Source organism: Microtus pennsylvanicus, chromosome 1 (genome assembly GCF_037038515.1).
Source record: "Microtus pennsylvanicus isolate mMicPen1 chromosome 1, mMicPen1.hap1, whole genome shotgun sequence".
In the NCBI taxonomy this organism is placed as follows: Eukaryota; Metazoa; Chordata; class Mammalia; order Rodentia; family Cricetidae; genus Microtus; species Microtus pennsylvanicus.
In genome coordinates this window covers 4,745,058-4,764,974 of record NC_134579.1, presented here as the reverse complement: position 1 = coordinate 4,764,974, position 19,917 = coordinate 4,745,058, and positions in this window count along the sequence as shown.

Here is a 19,917-nt window from a genome sequence, read left to right as displayed (position 1 = left end):
TTTGCTCAACCTATTTTTTTTATTGCAGCCAAGACAAATAGTTCAGGGGTGGTATCACCCACTGTGAACTGGACCCTCTCACATCATGCTTTAATAAAAAATGCACTATAGGCTTGCCCACAGGCCATTCTGGTGGGGAAATGTTCTCAAATGAGCTTTCTTCTTCCAAAATGACTCCAGTTTGCCTGAAGTTGACCTAAAACTAGCCAGGACAACAGCTTAATATTTTCATATTTAGTATTTAATAGTTTGAGATGCATTGATTTATATATTTCTATGTATACTTTTTAGATGAAATTCAGAACACCTGTAAGCAAAAAAAAATTGAAAATAGATTTAAAAATATAAACTAATGTTAATTTTCACATAGTAGAAAAAGTATATCACCACATATTTCCAAAATAAGAAAAGATCAAAAACAGTCCACCTTACATTAAATTGATGTATTTTTATTTTAATGTGGTAAAAATTTTGCTTCTAAAGAATTGTAAAAAAATCATGATGCTGAACACTGTTTGATATTTCAAATTAATTGAACAGAAAACTATAAAGCCATGAATAATTGGCTACTAATATACTAATAATAATTTTGAAATTTTAATTTTTATCAAAGTTAAGCTCAACTCTCCTTAACTATTCCTAAAGTAAGGAAATCAATCAGGAAGTATAACCTGATTGGAAAATTGTATTAAAGATAGTCTAGTCAAGTCTTAAGGAAACACAACCATATAGGAATAGTTTTGGAAAATCAGTAAAATAAAATAATACTAATAAGGATATAGAAATTAGTGAATTGGGAAAATGAAGATCGCAATAAATACTTAGTGAAGGAGCGCATATGAATTTTCAAATATAAATCAAAATGCGAACGCAAATAATGTCTGTCAGAAACAAAGGAGAGCTACTGTCACAGTTTACTGCAAACACAACCACTCTGTCGCACTCACATGCTCTGTGCAAATGGACATCAATGCTTTTGATGGGTTCATTATGTTCTTATTTGGAGACAAAGTTTGAAAATATAATTAATTCTAACTGGGCCAAGAGAAGGAAATAAGGATAAGTTTTAAAGAGAAATAACTAAAACAATTTACTTATGCAAATAATTGACTTAGGATATTTGATTTCTTCTTAGATAAGTCAATGTGCATTAAGCTAACCACATACTAATTTAGCTAGAGTAGAAAATGGTAATCCATGCTTTTGTAAACAATTGCATTAACATAGAAGTGGAATCATGATGGTGGCAAATAATAAACCAAGTGGCACATTTTAATTATCAATATTGCTTGATTTTGATTGACACTATATTATTTAACTCTGCTTTTAAAGTATATTTTAGGTGTTTTGAAATTATAAACCTAGCAAATCTATTAATAGTCAATAACCCAACGATTTCTCAAACTAAGGTACAATTTACTGTGCAACTACCTAATGACTTTCCCTAATGAAAGCTCTCAACTAATTATTCACTTAGCTCTCTTCACTTATGTAAATTGACTGGAGTCCACAGGGAAGGGACTTTTACAACATTTGTATTTCTTTTGCACTAAACATTATTCTCTGAAAGGTCATATGGTAAATATTTTAGGATTCACAGGTCATAAGGGACATGGTTACATCTCAGCTTGATCACCACCATGCAGAAGCAACCGTATGTGAATGAGTGAGACTGATTATATGCCAATAAAATTTTATTTATAGCTTATTTGACTTGAAACCCATAAGTGCAGACCTTTGACCTAGGGTATTGTCCGTTCTAATTATAACAAAAATATTTTGTTAAAATAATTATCAGCGTTGTATTTACAAAACAGACTGTTTACATCCCTTTTGTGATATTTTTGAGGAAGACCTGGATAAAGCATTAAGAATTTTAGTTGTGTATCTTTGCAATTATTACCCTGGCTATGTTTTATTTCATTTAATTATTGAAAGCAAAAATTCACAAGAGAACGTTAGTCTAATCTGAATAAGCATTTCAAAACTGAATGAATAGGGTGACAATAGGTAAGTCTCTGTAATCTCTAGGGTTGTGGATACTTTATAAAGTTTGGGAGTTTTGTGCCCTTTTCCTCATCATTTGGAATACCTTTATCCAACATTAGAATCACCATCTCAACAGCAAATGAGACTTTTCCATGTACTCCAGATGCTCAAAATTATATTTGTATATATTTATATATAATTAATTATAAGGTAATATCAGTTGCAAATGGAGTGATTTCACTTAGAAGAAGTATGTGAAACAGGAAAACCTATAAAATCAGAAAATGGGGAAGATGGGCTTCATGCTTGCAGGGTATGGAAGTCCCTTCTGGAGCTGTGCCAGCATTCAGCTTAAGTGCTGTCTATTCTGAAAAGCAAATGAATACATACTTTAGACAGGTAGGCGGGGTGGCATGTAAATGCGAATTGTCTTTCAAAAACATAAAAACAAAACAAAACATCACAAAATGGCTTTCTGACCAGGTTTTACAATTAGCCAAATTCCTTATCCTGATCCCTGAGCCTTCTTACTTAGAGCTGAAGAGCATAGTTCAACCATGCTTCAACATTGTCAGTGCATACAGACAGGCAGAGTGTTGTCGCAAATCTCCTGAGAGTCAATTTAGTGAAGAATGTGGTGCCATGCAAATCTGGTTAATTTTTTTTTGTGTGTGTAGAATATTTTGGATTATTTTGCTAATAACTATTTCTGATGATAATCATAGGTAACTAAAACTCGGACACACACTTTTTTTCCTCTTAGTATGGGGATTTTCCAGATGTTTAACATTCATCTTCCAGCTGTGTCGCAGAGCTGAGATGTGTGTGGGAGGCTCGCTGCTTTATGCGCCTACCCAGCAGGATCAAGTCTAGTTGTGCTATTACCAATGACCTGGGGAGAAAACAAATCTTTTTCAAACTATTGATCGAAATGACCAAATTGTTATCAATCCTGATAAAGGAATAAGTGAGGTTTTTTTTCCTATTTTTATCTCTTTCCTCCATATAAATAGCCATATTACCAAAATATTGTTATGTGAAGTTGTAATCAGGGACGATGTAACACGAACACAAGTTAAGTTTAGGGACTTAGTTATGTGGGATGTGTTTCATTTTATAAGATGCTGTGTCTATTAGACATGTTTGAAATTTCAGGATGTGAGGTGAATTTTTTTCATAGTACTTGTGGATGCACACAAGAACATAACTAAATTAAGAGTTTTATTTGCATGTGATCTTTCTCAATTTTGCATAGCATGTGTCTCCTTATGTTTTTCATTCGTTACTCTACTTTTAACAGGGATATTTTAGTGATTTTCTTCTTTAGTAGTTAAAGTGACAGCTTTGACTTTAAATTCATTATTGAAGCCAACTATATACATTGCTCATTTCATTTTATAATTTATGTTATTCATGTGCATTTATCAAATATATCTAGGTTTGTACTGGCTGTGTTTATTATTCCATCAACTTTAGTGTTTTCTAGGGACTTTCTGGTAATTTCTGTACACTTAGACATACCATTTGACTACTTCATTAGATACAATATCACAGATTTCAGTTGTGAAATTTTGGAATTGTGTACAGACATAGTTTTCCACATAGGTAATTTATGGTAAATACAAAAACTGAGTTATCTGACGCCATCTTTAGGTTATACAAGTTGGGCAACATATCATGGCAACATTATGCAAAGTCCATCTTTCTGCATATCAGAGATGTTGAAAGGGAAAAACCATAAAATCAAAACAAACACAACACACTAGCAGTGTCATTATTTGGGGAAGGCACTGTGTTTAAAATGCTGCCATGCATTTTCTCTGTTCAACTACACCTTTCATGTGCAGAATAAAAAGGGGAGTCAAGCTAGGGAAAGGAAAATTTCTATGTGTCCCTGTCCCTAATCTGTCACAGGCCACCCACTGGGTTAATAGCTAGGAGGAAAAGCTATCTTGTCAACATACACTGAACTTTCATCTCAACCCAGTTTGACCATCAATGAGTTGTCAAAAGCAGAAAGGAAAAGAAAAAAAATCCTCTCATGATCTTTCATTTTATCTGGTGTAGCACCTGCTGCCGTAAATGATGCCAAACTGACTGGCAGCAGGTAGTTTTTTGAGAAAAACCAGCTCCTCTCCTCTCCCTGCCCCCCCCCCCCCCAAGGCTCCTCTAGGCTCCACTCAGTTCTTGGCAAGGGATTGTTCCTGGGAAAGTCAATAGTGCCTGCTGTCAGCACAATACATCGCTGGCTATTTGTAAAGGCTTTGCCTTCTTCAAGTTTAGTTGTCAGCAGCCTCACTTTTCAAAGGAATTCGGCATCAATGTGTGCTGCCTCCTACTAATGTTAAGAAATGGCCACAGAGCCCTGATTGGATTCGTTTTCAGGATGCTGGCAGTAGTGATCCTCACTGACTGCCATCCTTCAGGCAACATCTTTAGCAACAAAGGCCTGGATGAAAAGACAGCACCACAGCTTCTTTCTTGACATGTGCTGGTAATCATTAGGCCACATACACAGATATTTATGACATACACTTGAAATGTATTTCTGTTCTAGGTACTGAGTGTCTACATTAGTAAAAGAATAAGATGACAAGCTATGAAAACACACATTACAGTCAACATCCCCTAACACAATTGAGTTATCACAGATTCTGGAATGTCAGGCAGTCAATGCCTGCAAATTATACAGCCTTTCCTGAAGGTTTTTAGTATTCAGTTCTAGGCATTCATGCATGGGCAGAAATATTTCGAGGGAAGAAACATTCTTGTAGGTTTGTTTCTTTTTCTGCATAGTTGGCCAATGTACTTGGATCCTAAGTTTTTAAAAAGTAGATCAGATTGATTAAATAGGGTTTGGAATGCGTTTATCATCAATCTCTCTGAGCCACAGTACTTTTGTGGACACTGAATGAATGGATTTAATAGATTCACTTTTTCTTTGTAAGACAAAATTATTTTCTGTACCTTAAGCATGGGCTGCTGCATGCTGTTTGCCTCATGGAGCTGGGACATTGTAAGAACATGCTCCAAGAATGGAGTCATATGTGGAGATTTCTGAGTGCTTGTGAGAAAACTCCCAAGAAACCCAGACAAGAGTCTTGTGATCTCAATTTCTTCCAAACACAGAAGTGTTCTCAGATTATGTTTTCATGCCCATCCCAGGTACAGTGGATAGGACTGAATTTACTTCAGCTTATTCATTACACGTGGATATTGTTATTTGCTTACATGCCTATGTGGAAAAATAAGTTTTTTATTTTGGCCGCACATAGCTTGCTTTTGTAATTAGACACTTTACCTACATGACTCCTCTTAGCCCTCAGGGTATATATTATATGATTCTCTGAATAAAGTTGCACGTGACTGTATTCTTCTTCATTTATCAGCTCTATTCCCCCAGGTGCCTCTAGGGCAGTGACAAGTGGTGCCTAGCACAAGCACCTGAAATTGGCTATGAGACAAGCAAGTAGAGACCCTCACAGAAAGGGGTTAGGGAGAATAATGGAATAGAAACCAGGGGACACTTTGCATTATGTTGAGCTTAAGCACAATTTTATAAAGGAGGAACCAAATACTAAAAATCACAACTATTAGATTGCTTTCATGTTTTTAGGATTATAATCTCTGGTTTCCAGAAGAAGGAACTTTTGCATGAAGAAGTGTTGGTTGGAGTCAGAAATTACATTGAAAAAGTATGTAAACAAGCAGGAAAGATGGCCACTTGGCCACTCAGGGTTTTTTTTTTTTTTTTGTCACTTGGGCATTAATTTTGGCTGTTGGCAAAATGCTTAAGGAGGATAAGGATGATATTAATCACAAAGAAGAGATGGCTAATTTCTTGAATGAATATAAACCAGATGATCAAACCTTAAAATTGGTAAAAGAGCAAGGAAAGGAGATTTTCCCTATTCAAAAAAACAAAAGTAAAAATAGCACCTCTGACACTTACGTGGTGACAACTCTGATTCTCTCAGGTCTTTCCTGAAGTCATTTTAAATATGAATCCTCCATTGTCTGAAGATTATCCTGAAGCATGGGGGTGAGGGGTTTGATAACAAATCTAATATTAAATTCTCTCCCCTTCCTGATGACAATTTAGGAGTGCCTATGAAAATACTAAGTTAACAAGCTAGGCAAACTAGAGCAAGGTTTGTTTCCTGATAGCTCCCTGGCCTCATGAACTGTGCGTTACTAATCTTTTTAAAGCTCAACCAGGAGATGCAGCATTGGCAGTACTCACCTATCATCTTGAGAAGCAAGACAAGAACTATAGTTTTTTGAATACAGACTAAAAGAAGATAAATTTAAGCCTTTGGAATTGATTTATTTATGCCACAAGTGCCAGGATAAACTGACTTCTTACCTTACTCTCCTTGATCAACTGGTAAATTGATGAGGACACAATGTTAACTATTATGTGAATTTGATCATTTTTGTGTTATTAATAATCAGTTTTTAAGAGTGTTACATAACCCTGTGGATTTTAAATTTTCATTTACAGATTACTATGGAAGAATAGGAAATCATTATCCAGTTGGTAAGCTATGGGATTTTCTCATATAAACTTTGCAATTATAAAACTTGTACAAACTTCTCTCATTTCACGAGCAGATTCTTATTTTATTGATGCCTCATCTAATGGTATAGGAGGGATTCATAGTCCAGATATTTATCAACCTATTAATGCTTCTTTTTCCTCACTCCAACAGGATAATGGATTATTTTGATTCATCTATTGCAGTTAATTCATAAGCCCCTAAATATAGTTTCAGATTTTACACATGTTGTAGGATTATTTCCAACTCATACTTGTACACATTCTAACCTTCCTAGGTTTATTGCAGAAGGAAATAAACAAACTAATGCATTAGCCTGCCCTACTTTTACTTCTCCAGATTCGCCAGCCCAAGCCACCAATGACAATGGTGGAGGATGAGGAGGCAGTGGACATCACCAGATAGATAGCAAGGCTCCAGCTAAAGGGTAAAAGGCGAAATCGATCATGTCATCAGAAGTCAACTCTGCCCACCTGGGCCAAGTTACGGTCCTGTTTACCAAGAGAGAAGTTATCCCGTGAAATACAAAGAGCTCTAATGTCACCTGAGAATCTTTTTCTGTTGATGCTAGCTTCTTTGACCTTCTATCTGCAGTCAGTGCCTCTGAGCATGTTTATTAGTCTTATGCTCCTCATTCTCATTTGCTTCAACTTGTAGACCTGGATGGACACACCCCATTATCTTGACTAACGACTCTGCATTTAAGAGTGGGGTGTGAGACTGCAATAAAGTCACTCATTGATCTGAAGAAGGGACAGCATTTAATTTTTTCCTTGGGATTTGAATCACTTCCAATTTACATAGAATATCATAACATTTGTGTTCTTATTAAAAAGGTCCCCTTTCAAGCTATTTTCTAGACTTTTCTGATTAATATAATAATGTAACCTATAGTACTGGACATAGTTTAGATCCCTGTTCTTGATGACAGAGTATTACACACAGTACTTCCACCATTCTAATATTACAGATTATGTTGTAATTTGCTTACCTATAGTAGTATACTCATGAATCACATGACAATTAGATTTATTTACAACATCTTAAATCAAAATGACTCTGCATTGAAAACATAAACAAGAGGTAGACTGATGAGGGAGGGGGACTTGATCGGGGGAGGGGGAGGGAAATTGGAGGCAGTGACTGGGTGGAGGCAGAAATCTTTAATAAATAAATTAATTAAAAAAAGAGGTAGGTATTAGAAAATGGTCTAAGAATAAAGCCATGTGAGGAGACTTCTGAGAGCTTGTGAAAAAACTCCAAGAAATCAAGACAAGAGCATCGTAACCTCGGTTTCTTCAAAAACAAGGAACTGTTCTTGGATTATGTTTCTGTACCCCTCCCCAGGTGTAGGAAATAGGAGTGAATTTACTTCATATTTATCACCACCGGGTATTGTTACTTGCTTAAATGTTTCTATAGAAAACATGTTTTACCACATGTGCCATGTGTGGCTAGCCCTTGTGATCATACAGTTTACTCATATGACTCCCCTCAGCCCCCACAGTATAAATTGCCTGATGCTTTAGATATAATTGGCTGTGGCATGAAACTAGTTCGCCTTATTTGTTAGTTCCAGTCTCCAGGTCCCATGCCTCTGAAATGGTAAGGAGGACATTTTTAACCATTCCAGTTAGGAACAGACTGGTACATAAAGAAAAGTAAATGAGGATTATAACAAGAATAAATCAAAGCAGTTGAAAGAAAACAACTGGTTCATTATATCCGGAAAGCTAGAGATTTAGGAGAATGAAATACCTTTTGAACTGAAAAGTTACAAGATTATTAGGATACTAGAGTTGTAATGGGGTGTGTCATAATAGAAAAAGTATTGTATATTGGAAACTTGATATGATCACTGAAGTTATCAGTGCCTGGAAAATAAAACTAAATCATGGTTTTATGTGTATGTGAACTTGGAAAGGAAAAGGATCATATAGTACACTTTTAAGCAGGATATAACAACGAACACCTAATCATAAGCTCCCTTGAAATATGGTCAGGACGTTGTGATCGTTTATTGAATTAATTTATTCAGTCATTGAAGCTTAATCTAATCTTTATCAATAAAAATTGGGAGCCAAATATCGGGGTAAGAACCTGAAAGATCAGAGACACACAGAGTAACCACCAGTCACTTCCTACCTCCACGGTTTCTCTATCCAAATGGGTAGAGATCCCCGCTCAGTCCTGCCTACCACTTCCCGTCTCTTCTCTGTCTACTCTCCTCTCACCTCTGTCGTTAATTTCTGTCATCTTATGTCTAGATCTGTTCTCTGATTCCAAGCAAGCTTTAGTTGTCAGAACACAAGCAAAATATTATGCAGTGAGTCTTTTGAAAAGAAACATTAGGTTTTATCTTGGGTATTGGTATTACAGTAAAGAAAAGATAAAATCATTATACTTCATAGAAGTAACACTTTAGCAGAGATTGAAAATAGATGCATATATAGAAAGGTACATAAATAAAAAATGGACAGGGTGGGAAGAAAATAAGTTAGTATCATGAGATAGTAGAAAAAGAGGAGAAGAAAGGGATATTGTTTAAAACATAATCCTGGAAGCCTCCTCAGACAGCACACAATTGCTATATAAGAGAAACAAGATAACGGCTCAGGAAGAAGTTTTTGAAGAGGCGGGAGCAGCAAAGGCTGAAGTCCTGAGGTAGGGCAGGCCAGATTTCTTTCTTCATTATTTAATCAATCAAAAAACCCACATACAACCTATGGAATTAGAGTCTTTTCTTTCATGTTTCCATGATAAGTGACTTGATTTATAAACACAATGGAATTATCTATGTTTTAGAGAAAAGAGGAACATTTATTTCCATAAAATTCTGATTGGATATGACTTTTGTTCTATTTTACTGGAAAGTATAGTAGAGAGCCCATTTCCTTCCTTAGACTAGTTTTCTTGTCATCCTGAAAACGAGGTAAAACTTCATGCTGGAGCGTAGGAGCACTGTTGTAGATTTTGTTCATTGTAGTTGAGCATCAATGATTAGGACTACACTACCCGCTGCCATGATTTCACACGTTCAGCGCTTCGGTTCTCTTTCTGTTAGCTCTCCAGATGGTGCTGTTACTTGAAGGGTTCTTAAGAAAAGAAACAAAATGCTAGAAATGATGTCAAGAAGCAAAATACAATGAGAAATGCCAATAATTGGCAAAAATATTCTACCTCTGCCTAGATTTTAAGTTCCTCTAAAGAACAGGACTTTTTATAATCACACCATTCTTTCAAATGGTTGTCAAAGCATGCCGGATCCAGAGGATGGGTGTTGAAGAACAATGGCCCTCTGGAAGTCTTGACAACTTGTCTACGCATAAAAAGTGAAGAAACAATAGAACATCCCCATTGTTTCAGTGTGTGGGTGGGAACTCACCAAGGCCAGCTGGCCTGGGTCTGGAAAAGCCTGGGATAAAACCGGACTCTCTGAACATAGCGGACAATGAGGACTACTGAGAACTCAAGAACAATGGCAATGGGTTTCTGATCCTACTGCACTGCACGCACTGGCTTTGTGGGAGCCTGGGCAGGTTGGATGCTCAACTTACTAGACCTGGATGGAGGTGGGCGGTCCTTGGACTTCCCACAGGACAGGGAACCCTGATTGCTTTTCGGGCTGGGGGGAGACTTAATTGGGGGAGGGGGAGGGAAATGGGAGGCGGTGGCGGGGAAGAGACAGAAATCTTTAATAAATAAATAAATTTTAAAAAAAAAAGAAAAAAAAAGTGAAGAAACAGCCATGACTTCAATTAAAGATTCCCAGTACAGGGGAGCGAAAGCAAGCTCATGCCTTAGTGAGGAGAAATTTCTACATAGCCGCAAATTAAATCAAATTAATAGACTTTTTTTTTACAAAGTAGTACAGTAAAGACTTTTTTCCTGCTTTAAATTTTTTTATTGATTTTTATTGAACTCTACATTTTTCTCTGCACTTCTCCCTGCCTCTTCTCTCCCCATTAACCTTCCCACAAGATCCCCAAGCTTCCAAAAACTGTTCCTTGCAGTATGTTATTGGTTAAAAGCAAATACTCAAAATAATGCAAATTGTTGTTCTATTTTGAAAAGCATTATTTTTGAAAACTTAATAGTTATATTTACAGATAATCAGGGCTATATAACAAGGCATTTCCAATATACTGGAGTGTCTTTCATTATATTTTCTGGCAGTTGCTAGTAGACTGCTCATGTCTGTCTTCTAGCACAAGGCTGATTCTTTCTAGCAGAATGTTGGCAAGGCACAAGACTGGGGAAGGAAAACTGGCATCTCATTAAGTCACAGGTTGTGGAAGCTTTGTGTGATTTGGAAGTGTAGCCAAGGTAAGCTTTGTTCTCATATCATCAAAGAAAATCCCACTCCACATCTTTTTCTATCAGATGTATAGGCACATACTGATGAGAGACTCATGTTTTCACTCAAAGAAATGTCATTGTCATTAGTTTTTATATTCTTTTCCTCCACAGAAGCCACAGTTCTCTAAAGCATCACAGAAAACAAACACAACAGGAAATTTCAGCACACACTGCTTCCTTTTGTTTTCATTTTGAGCACTCAGGTTCAACACAAGGAAGTCCTTGGAGTTGAAGACACTGATCATTCTTCAGTTTATCAATAGAGGTGATCTCAACAAAACTATCATTAAGAACTTAACTTTTAAGCAAATGTGAAGAATTAGTTTAAGCAAATCCATGGTTAATCTATGGAGACTAAGAGGATCCCTGATTGAGAAAATACTTGCAGAAACAGAGAAGACAAGAGCGTGAGACCTGAGAAAATTTTCCTGACCTGGAGTCAACATCAGGCGGGATCCTAATAGACTTAAACTGTTCATGTTTTCAGGAGAAACCAGAAGCTAAGCTTTGCTAACTTCCTAATTCTCATCTGGCAATTGTAATTTTTCTGCCCCATTTTGATCTTTGGTTGTACTATAAGCAAGCACGTTTTTCAATCCTGAAACACAGCTAACCCTATAAAAATATTTCAAACTGCCTATGAAAGAAACACCAAGTAACTACCTGGAACTGAAAACAAGTAGAAAAAATAGGCCAGTCTCCCAAATTGTGAGAATGGGCTCTGGGTAGAGACTTTTCTGGTCAGTCTGTCATCACTCTGTGACAGCACGGCCTGCACCATTGGCCAGGAATACTTTGCATCTGCCAAGAGTTCTGTAGAATCAACTGCATGGACATAGGGTGGTGCCTGAGAGGCATCTTTGCCTCAGCTGAACAGAAAACAGAAAACGGGACCCTAGAGATATTGGTTGGCTAAGACCAAGCACAAAATCAGATCACCAAAAACTTGTCCCTATCAGTTAGAGTGATTATAAAAGCATCCTTAGTGACAAAAAAAAATCATCATCACTCCCATAATCAACAGAATAATTTTATATACTAGATCTTCAATTATATCTTCCTTCTGAAAATAATTTATGAATCACATTGTTGAATCATTTGCTGCAGATGTAAATATGTAGAATAGAATGTGCCTACAGAGAAAATGAGTGGTACAGATATAAAAGGGGCCATAAATAAATATTTGCTAGTTGACATTTGAATATAGAACTTACACATGAAGGAAATACAAAAAGACATCTAATTATGGTATAGTCAAATGAGAGGAAGTATTAAGTACATCAAATCAGGCATGTAGTAGCAATCCATGATTTGCATTCACTAATAATATAACTAATTATTTTAAATACTTTGCATAATTATTTTTGGTTTACTGAGATTTTTTTGCTGATTATTAAAAATTAACCTTGTGTTTGCATGTCAGATCACTATGATGGGCACGATAATTTTTCATATTTTCTGTTAGATGAATTGAGGCAGAAAAGCACTGAACAAAGTTCCTGATAAAAATGGAATCAAGGCTGGGTCAGCAAGCCCTATTTTGGAAAATATACAATTATTTTATGTTTTTAAACTATATTTCTTATTCAATACTAAGTTGACTTGTAAACCAGTTATCATAATACTTGCCTCAACATGAAGTTTTAAAACTGTTTTCATTCTTCTTTATCTAGCTGTCCAATTTAATCAGCACCATTTGTTAAATATGTTCTCACTTGTGGATTCTTGGCTTCTTTGTAAAAACTCAAGTATCCGTAGGTGTGTGGAATTATGTCTAGGTCATCAATTTTAGTCATTGATCAACACATCTCTATTTGGCTAACATCATGGTGTTTTTATTACAATGCCTCTATAGTGCTACTTGAAATCTGGGTGGTGATACCTCTAACAGATCTCTTATTATTTAGGATTGCTAAGTTATTGTGTGTGTGTGTGTGTGTGTGTGTGTGTGTGTGTGTGTGTGTGTGTTTTCATGTGAAGTTGAAGATAATCTTTCAATTTCTTTAAAGAATTCTATTAGAGAGTTGGGTAGTGGTGGTGCACCCTTTTAATCCCAGCACTTGGAAAGCAGAGACAGGTGGATCTCTGAGAGTTTGAGGCCAATCTAGTTTACAGGGCGAGTTCCAGGACAGGATTCAAAGCTACAGAGAAAGCTTGTCTCAACAAACAATACAAACAAACAAAATCTATTACTCTGTCTTACCGACCCATGAGCATGAAGGTTTTTCTATCTCCTGTTGTTTTTTCTGTAGTATGAGAGAAATTCTCAGACTGAAGGAGTACAAGTTCTTGTCTCATCCTGGTTTATATTCCTCTTTAGTCCTAATATTAAAGGCATAGACTATTCTTTAATATATTTCTTCAGTGTCTTAAAGATCTATTATACAAGCCTTTCACTTCAGTGTTAGAGTTATTCCATTGTATTTTTGAAAGCTATTGTGAAAGGTACTCTTTCCTGATCTTGTTCTTTGTGTCTTTGTCAGTTGTAGGAAGGCTATTGACACTTGTGTTTATTTTGTCCCTTGCTCCTTTTCTAGAAATGCTTATCAGCTTTAGAAGTTTCCTAGTGAATTGTTAAGGTCTTTTATGCATAAAATTATATCATCTGCAAATAAGGATGCTTTGTCTTCCTCCTTCTCTATTTGCAACTCCTTTAGCTGTTTTATAGTTCTAGCTAAGACCTTAGGCACTATAATGAACAGATATGGAGAGAGTGGACATCTTCGTCCAATTCTTCATTTTAATAGATACGCTCTGAGTTTTTTTTTCCCCCTTGGAAAAATGTTCTTTTGGCATTTGCTTCCAAGTCTGATGACTTGAGTTTAATACAGAGAATATACATGAGAGAAGAAGAAAGCAAACACTTAGAAGTTTTCTGGTCTGCACATGTGTATAGCACACACACACACACACACACACACACACACACACACACAAAATGCATGCACACAGACCCTTTCCCCCAAATAATAATGAGTAAATGGAAAATAATGGAAAAGAATATGTGCCAGTTTATTCTCTTAGTTGTAGATTCTAGATTCTAGGGTGGGGTGTAGGGAGGTCAGAGGACAGTTTACTAGAGTTGGGTTTCTTCGTCATTCTTCGGTGGTTCAGAGATTAAGGCCAGTACCTTTACCCAATGTGCCATCTTTCCTCTGGATGTTTTAATATATGTATGTGAAGGGAGGATTCAGGGTAATAGATCAGGAAACTAAAATGGGTACAATGAAAGAGGTAAACAGATTCACAATGGTTGTGGAGGGAGGAAAAGTAGGTAATATAAGACATGCTGACATGAAATGAGAAATGAGGACAGGAGATGGAAGGGGAACAGCAGAAGAGGATCAACAAATATCATGAAAATGTAGATAAAATATCATAATGGAACCCTGTAAACGATGATTAAAAACCCTAAGCAATTGTAAAGGAAAATGCATAAAAGCACTGGGTAATGTGCAGCTCCACGGATCGTGCATTTCAGCCATGATTCAGTGTTCAATGGACAGAGTAGCTATGATCAAAATTTAGACTATCTTCTATTTAGACATAAACCAGAAAAAACTCTGACTTCATAAAATAGTATGTTTTTTAGATGAAACAATCAAAGCTATGATTAGGGTCTCATCTACCTTATTGTGAGTTTTCCTGTGCTCACCAGCTTTAGGAAATTGTAGGATCTTGGCCAATTACAGATTTAAAATAGTTTTTAAATAATATGTGCCAGTTTGAGTGCTTGAATGTATGCGTGTTTATGGGCATTTCTAGCCTACCTGGCACCCTTAGAAACCAGAAGTTTGAAACCAAAACTAGATCCTCTGAAAAAGCAGTCAGTGCTTTTAACAGCTGAACTATTTCTACAACCCCTGAATTACATTTTTAATAACTTTTATATCATTATATATTTTAATTAATGACAGATGAGTGTTGATATGTACTGAAATTGCATCTTACCTTTCAAGAGTATTGGCATATAATTTAAAAGGCAAAGAGGTATACATCTACACAGTCCTCATTCCCTCATGTCAGAGGGAGGTACTCACACTCCAAAGATACTTATTTAATATCTAAAGGTTGATGGGCTTTGACATTAATGATGCTCAGGATTCCTCATTGCTATAAGCCTATTTCCTGAATTATATCACATTTTTACTAGTATATCTATGTCCACATATTTATTTTGAAATTGAGTTCTAGTCCTATGTCTGTTTCACTCTTCCAGAATCCACAGGTGGACTCTCCCCTCTATAGTGTGGGTAACATGGAGTGATTACAGTCTATACAGAGAAAGACTGAAAGTATTTTGGTATGGCAAAAGTAAAACACAAACAACAATTCTGAAAGTCCTGGTAACTTCATTGTGAGCTGAAAGAACCACTGTTGAACTTGGAAGCTGGCTCTACCTCTAAACGATTTGTGACTTAGGTGGGAGGCTTATTTTCTGTGTCTTTACTTTCTACCTGGTCTCATCTTCATTATTAATTTTACTGTTGGTGGTGATAGTGTAATGGTAGTTGGGACAGTGCTGGTGTGTGCAAGGGAGGGGAGGAGGGAGACTGGTGATCCCATGTTCTGTGTTCATACAGTGGTACCTGAGATGTAGTAAATTCTTAAACACTACAACTGAACTGGTAAGTCAAATGTTTTTCGAGAGCTGTTTTCACACTATATGTCAGCTTCAACAGAAAAGACTTTTAATAACATGTTATTGTTTTCACAGAGTTTGAAGATAAGGAGATTAGAGTTTTGGGGAACCAGAACTATACTAACAGGGCAACTCAACTTTCACTGAAGATGGTTGCATGAAATAATTTCATCTGGCTATAAATGGGAATAATGATGAATACAGTGGAGGGATTAGTTAATTTCACTGTGTGAAGTGCATGGAAAGGTTTAAGGAAATGGACCAGAGATGTTTGGATGGGATAACATGTGTATGACTTGAAGGCATAGATGCATCCAATGCGCTAAGGGCAGAGGATCCAAAAGTTCCAGGGACCAGAGTAGAAAGTAATTAGGTCCCAAAGCTATGTAAATGGTGACTAAAGCAGCAAAACAGGTTATAGAGGAGTCCAGAGAAAAGGCAGATGATTCTTGAGCAGTAAGAAAGGGAACCTAGGTGCAGAAGCGCTCCCTCCTCCATTCACTTGGAAAGCAATGTCTTTTCTTCCTTGTAATCTTTTCCTAGTTATAGCTCCATGTCCACTTCCTTCAGGAAATCATCTTTGGCTTTATAGGCTGTTTGTAACTGTGGTTGTGTTAACTGTTAATTTGAAAACTAAATTAATCTGGAGTTGGACTTCTGGGATGGGCATAAATGCAGGATTATATTGTTTATATTAATTGACATTAAAGAACCCTTTTGGTTGTGCGTAAGAATCCTGGGTGGTATAAAACACCAAAAGTAAGGTGAACACTAATTTGCATGCATTCTTCATTGGACTTCAGATGGGACCAGCTCCAGGTTCTGCTACTGTGAATGCCCTTTTGATGAACTGTTGCTTGGAACTGTGAGCAAAACAAACCCTTTCTACTTTACGTCGCCTTTGATGGTACTTCTAGAACAGCAAGAGAAGAAGCTGGGACTGTAGCCATTCTCTGGGAGTTTGTTTCTACCTGATCTCTCAACAGAGCTTATATCACACAGGGAATGATAGCCTGTTTGAAACTGTTTTCTCACCTCATCATCAAATGCACTGTCTGGTGTTTTGGCAGTGGACTCTGACTAAGGTCGGAAACTCAGAATCCATGAGACGATGGAACTGGATTAAAATAAAACAAAACAGCTAAAATGCTTAACAAAAAAGAATACAAAACAAAACAAAATAAAAACCAAGGTAAAGACTAATAAACAAATGAATTCAGGCAAGAGCAAGCACTTCAGGAGAAGCAGTGCTGTGGAAAGGTCAGGGGATGAGGTGGCACATTCTTTTGTAAGTGAAGGTTATGAGCTGGAAAAGCTATACGAAGAAACAGACTGAGGTCCTATCTTTGACAAAGCTTGATTCTTAACAGGGTTCTACTTGTTTATTCTTAAAGGGATAGACAGCATAAAAGGGTTTTTTGTTTTGTTTTGTTTTTTTGTTTTGTTTTGTTTTTGTGGACTGAAGAGATGGTCCAACACTTAAAGTCTAAGCCCACAACCAAAATATTTTTCCTTAAATGTAAATGACGTACTAAAGACTCTCATTAAAATGAATCTGGCTGTGTAGGTAGGATAGTTTGTTGAAGAGATTCCCTGCAATAAAAAAAAAAAGTGAAACAGATTGTCAGTACTATTAACCTAAGGCACTAAGAGATATTTTGCTCATTTTCAAGCACTGTGTTGGGGATTCTCCCTCATGTCTCCTGAGATATATGAAATCATTATTATCACTTAAAGATGCTATTTTGAGAAGAAAATAAAACATGAAGGCATTTCTTTGAGATATGGGTTCATTCAGAGTCATGTCATCTGCCTGATAAAGCAAACAAAATCAGTTTTTGCCAAACACACCGACAAATGGCATTCATGGCCTTTGCTACTGTTGAGGCAAACATGCTCTCTAGAATTCTAGTGCAGTATAAAGATGAACTATGTCAAAATATAATAATAAAGTGTAGAAGTTGTCTGAACTTTGATTTTATGCCTTTTGCTTTAAGTATTCTCTGCTCGAATATATAATTATAAAAGGGAAGTATCTGCTTCTCCAAGGTCCACATAGCTTTCCCAATTTGAAAGCGCTCATTTGAGTCAGAAAGTCTGCAAGGGGGTAATGGTAAATCACTTGAATCAGGTGTTTTGGAATGACAATTAAGAAATAAGGCATAAGCTAAGGGTGTGCTACTTATAGATAACACACTTCTTGAAAAGTGTTGTGAGGCGTAATGGGACAAATTAGAGCTTCCAGTCAGCTGGAAAACATGTCATTCCTCAGTAGCATGGCTTTCAGAGTCTGTTAATATAACATGCATTGCAGTAGATGCACTAGCTGCACTAGCTGCACATGGATTTGCTGCATCATGTAAAACCTATGTTTAAAACATGTTTCCTGTTGTGGGTTGGCAGCAGTTGCTGATTTGTAAGCACGAGCCTTGACATGTATTATCAATTGATAAGTGAAAGGTTGTGACTTCAGGCACAGAGCACCATGAGCCTTGGGAGATGCAGAGGCAAATCACAATCCATGCATTTCAGTTGACCTGTTCAGGGATACCTTCTCCTGGGCCCCTCTACATTTACATAAAAGTGTGGGGCAAGGTAGTTCCACATAGAAGTTTAATGCATTTTTTTTCTCCTTACTATATCACTGTGTCTGATTTTCACAGCCAGGGTGCCAGTTACTGGTCTGCATTTGATTGATGGGAAGTTATATCTAGTTCAGCAAACATCAAACACCTTGGCACTTCATCCTGGAAGATGTTTTGGTAGTTAAGGAGACCATGTTGGACAAAGACTTCTTTAAAAGATGCTCTTTCTTTTTCCTAGGGAGTACCACAGTGAGACACATGGGGAGAGAGGAACGATGATCTTTAATCTATGCTGCTGAGGGAAATCAAAGAGAGGGAATTAAATCCAACAGCAGCTTCTTCTGCTCATCGGAGAGCCCCTTTTCTCTGCTCCATTTGATATAACAAACAAGATCATCAAAGTCAGTCGAGCACAGGTTCAGAACCCGCTGGTCTTTGACCTTGGCCTCCTCCCTGCCTTCAAGGCCTCCCCTGGAATTTCTGTGATGTCAAATCACAAAGTAACATGAAGTGCTTGCACCCCAGGAGCAGAGAGGGGATTTTATTTTTAGATTCCTTTGCTGTGACTCTAGGAAAATAATGTGAAGTTCTTTTGTGGCTGTATCTCAGAGTTTTGATAAATCTGCTATATTTCAAAGTATGAAAGGGGTGATAACAGAAAAATTCTGTCCAGGCATCAACTGTAAGAGCACTAGCTCATCACCAGGTCATCCTAAGAATATCTGCAAAGTCCCATTGGCATGGTGCCAACTGCTGTTCGCTGCTGGGAACTATCAGGAATTTCACCCCACCCAGTAGACACCTATCTCCAGATGTGTTGCATAAAGCATTTCATACAATAGGCATTTTCTTCGTGAAAGTGTATACCTTGTAACTGGAGGCACTTATTGCCTGTAACAGGATTAGGGGGGAAAAAAGAAACAAGCATTTATTTAAAGTTCCTTAAAATTAGCATTCCTTTCTGAACACATGTATAATCCTTTTTTTAACTAAAGATAAACAGTGAAATGCTGATGTAATCATGATTACTGTCACCAATACAAATAGCAGTATTTACAAACAGTCCCCATAAGAGAAAGAGGTTTGGTTTTTTCAATTTAAGCCTTCAGATTTTCATTTATATTTTTACCACTTTGTCTGTGTAGGGTAAGATTTTTTGATCAGGCTGTCCAGAATGATATATTCCTAAATAAGAAGCAGGATACATGAGTGACAGTCAGATAAATGATTTACTCATTCACTCATTTAGCTGATGCATTTCAATTGTGCACTCATTTCTAGACAAGTGATCTAGGCAAGAAGAGGGAAGTGATGCGTTTCAAGATGACTCATATACATTTTCAAATTTTTGCATAAAATTTATATTTGCATAAATCATTCCATTAATCACCTTAAAATATACACACTTTGTTAAACCCTAGAAACCAGATTTTAAAAGATACAGTGTATCTTCCTTCATTGTTTATTATTTACTAAGCTTTGAGCTAGAAACTACAGAGAGTGTTGATGCTTTGCATGCCTTTGCTTAATCACGGAATCCAACAAGAATAATAAATCAGTTCATTCAGGATAGATAATACAATAATAGTTATGCTTAGGAATGAAAGCAAAGATTAAGTACAAGGAACATCAGAGAGGACCCATTGGATTCAAAGAAGCAGGAGAGCTTGAAAAATGCCAGAAGAACAGCAAAGGCTCAGATTGAGAAGGCCACAGCACAGGTGTAGACATGTCTGTCTGGATGAACACAAGGGTGTGTTCAGTTGATAATGAAAAATGATCT